Here is a 3,409-nt window from a genome sequence, read left to right on the forward strand (position 1 = left end):
AATGTTAATGGTTCTAGTATACTTTTTCAAATTTATGTAGATGATTTTTGGCTCTACAGATGAGAAACTTTGCAAAAGTTTGCCAAATTGATGCAAAGTAAGTATGAAATGAGTATGATGGGAGAACTGACTTACTTTCTTGGTTTACAAGTTAAGCAAGTTAGTGATGGAATATTCATTAGTCAAACTAAATACATTTTTGATCTTTTAAAGAAGTTTGATCTAATGGATTGCACATCTGCAAAAACTCCCATGACCACTGCAACTAAGCTTGAATTAAACACTACTGAAAAGTCTGTGGATATTTTAAGTTATAGGGGCATGGTTGGCTCACTTTTGTACTTAACAGCTAGTAGGCTAGATATAATGTTTGCTACATGTTTATGTGCTAGATTTTAGGCTGATCCTAGAGAATCTCACTTAATAACTATTAAGATAATTTTCAGATATCTCAAGGGAACACCAAAACTTGGCATTTGGTACCCTAGAGATTCTGGTTTTGATCTAACTGGTTATTCAGATGCAGATTATGCAGGTTGTAGAATTGATAGAAAAAGTACAACAGGAACCTGTCAATTTCTAGGAAACAAGCTTGTGTCCTGGTTCAAGAAAAAGCAAAATTCAGTTTCTACTTCTACAGCTGAAGCTGAATACATTGCTGCTGGAAGTTGTTGTGCACATATATTATGGATGAAAAATCAATTGCTAGACTATGGTTTGCAAGTTGAGAGGATTCCTATTTTATGTGATAACACAAGTGCAATTGCCATCACTGAAAATCTAGTACAACATTTGAAGGACAAAGCACATAGATATCAAGTACCACTTCATAAGGGAACATATAATGAATGGTACTGTGGAGCTACATTTTGTTCCTAGTGAGAAGCAGCTTGAAGATATCTTTACCATCCCACTGGATGAATCCACCTTTTCAAGGTTGGTAAGTGAGTTAGGTATGCTTAATTATTCCTAAATCTATATGAGTTAATTTGCAAGTTGAAATGCAGCCAAAAATTTAATTGATTTCTCAGTCTAGGATGAAATTTTGGCTAAGTCAAATTTTACATCTCGACGGATGATCCTTATCCATCGCGTTTCATCATCCGTCGGTATACTTTTTGCTAATAAAAATCAATTATTTTTCTGGAATATTTTATGACTCGAAGGATAACCGTTTATCCTCATCCGTCGGATTGTCTTAATCTTAGCCGTTAATTCCCCGTACATTATCCATCGAGTATACTTATAGTTTGTAGGCATAACACGACAGATAATAGATGGAATTTTTAGAGTTTATTTTTAAACGCCTATTTTGGGCAATTTCTATTGGTTACTTTATTTAACTTTATTATTTTTAATAGTTATTTTTGAGATAGTATAAAAGCGTATTTCATTTCAATCGCTTTTCTTTTATCATTCTCAATTCAACTGCTCTAATTTCATTATCTCTCAAAGCACTTACTCTCTTTCTCTTCAAGCTCTTATTCTCTAACAATGGCACATGTTGTAAAGATTATGTCTCAAACTGGGTTCATTTATGAGAAGAACAATTTCACTGCACTAGTGAACAAGGGTATTCAACTATCTGGTGACTATCACAAGATGATGGACTTTGTGAAGAATTTCAAGCTCAATTATGCCATGCTGGAATCACCCACAATCTTCTGTGAAGTTATTGAAGAGATGTGGACCACTGCTACCTACAACTCAACAGATAAGACAATCACACTCACCATTAAAGGTAAAGAGTTCTGTATTAATAGTGATGTTATAAAAGCATGTTTCAAGATTCCTGATAACACTGTGACCTCACCACACACTGACACTAATATAATCAATATGCTTAATTCCATGAACTATGCTCTTTCTACTTCTAAGTTAAGTGACATTAGGAGAATGGGTCTTAGGAAAGAATGGAGTTTTATGTGTGATGTTGTGACAAAGGTCTTTTCAGGTAAAGTCAGTAATTTTGATTCAGTTAATATCTCAATGCTTAACATTCTCTACATGCTAGTTACAGATAAATTCTATAATTTCAGTGACCTTGTCTTGTTTGAGTTAGGTTTTAAATTAGGAGAGTTAAATAAAAGAGGTAAAAATGTGTATTATGCTAGATTCTTTATGATGTTAGCTAACCACCTCTGTGAAGAGATTGTGCTTGAGAACCCTAACAACAAACTAGATTGTTGGGTTCAAGAGAGAAGGCTCATTGCAGATTTGAACAGGGCCAATCATGACCAGAATGTGCCATTGTTCTATTTTCCTGTAATACAAGCACCTCAGGTAAGTGAGGTAAGTTCATCTATCCCTACTACTATTCCAACCTCACTAATTTCTTTGAGTTTCAGTGTGGCTATGGCAACTGTGTCAATGACCAAACAGTTGCCTACCCAAGCTACCAAAACTGCAAAAATTTTCAAACCTAAATCAAAGAAAGCCCCCTCTGGTATCTCCCAAAAGATGCCAATTGAAAAATCCACTAAAACCAAAGAGGGGAGTCTGAAGGAGGGAAAGATAGGTGACGGAAGGGGTGAACATAAAAGAAACCCCAAGAATAAGGTTGGAGAGTTGAGTGGATCCCAGCCTAGCCACACTGCAGTTTCCCAACAAACTGCAGTGCTTAAAAAGGATAAAAGCTCATTTCTAGCTGCATCCTCCCAAAAGGATTTAGTTATTGAACAAAGCTCTCAACCAAGAGCACATGCCAAGATGGTTAGGGACACAAGCTCACCCCAAACTTATGCCAGAAAAAAGAAATTTAAAACCCTTGGGGATGCACAGGGTACACACATTGTGCAAACTGGTGCTAAAGACACAGTCACTGCACCTTCACAAATTCAGTTTGATGTGGCTCCAATAAATGTGGAGTCACAGCCAAAATATCTAGTCATAGAAGCACCTCAAACACCAAACTCACCAACAAATTCTCTGAATGTGGATATGATAAACACATCAATTCCTGATTCCCCTTCTTTAACTCTGTTGGGGAAGCCCAAATCTAGTGCAAGTGAGCATCATCTTTTAGATGATTTGTTGGCTTACTTGCCGATTCTTTCAGGAACTGTTATATCATCTGTGCCCAAAATATCTTGAATCAGCACAGAGTCAACAATAGTTTCTATTCCCAGTTCATTCATTTCTACTCTCTCGATGGATATTGCTCATCCGTCGAGTAGTGATTGTATCCCGACGGATAAGTTTAATAGCAGTTATCCGTCGGATAGCAAAACCACTCACTCGATGGATATCACTAATCCGTCGAGTATCTCTGCACAACTTCAAACTTCATTTATTTCAAGTGCAGAAGATTTAGTGGTTGTACAGTCACTCTTAGGATTGAGAGAGAAGAGTGTTTTGAGTGAGAGTCTGGGTTACTCCCAGGAAAAAGGAGAGGAAATGAGTGTAACTA

The sequence above is a fragment of the Apium graveolens genome, chromosome 6 (assembly GCF_009905375.1).
Source record: "Apium graveolens cultivar Ventura chromosome 6, ASM990537v1, whole genome shotgun sequence".
NCBI lineage: Eukaryota > Viridiplantae > Streptophyta > Magnoliopsida > Apiales > Apiaceae > Apium > Apium graveolens.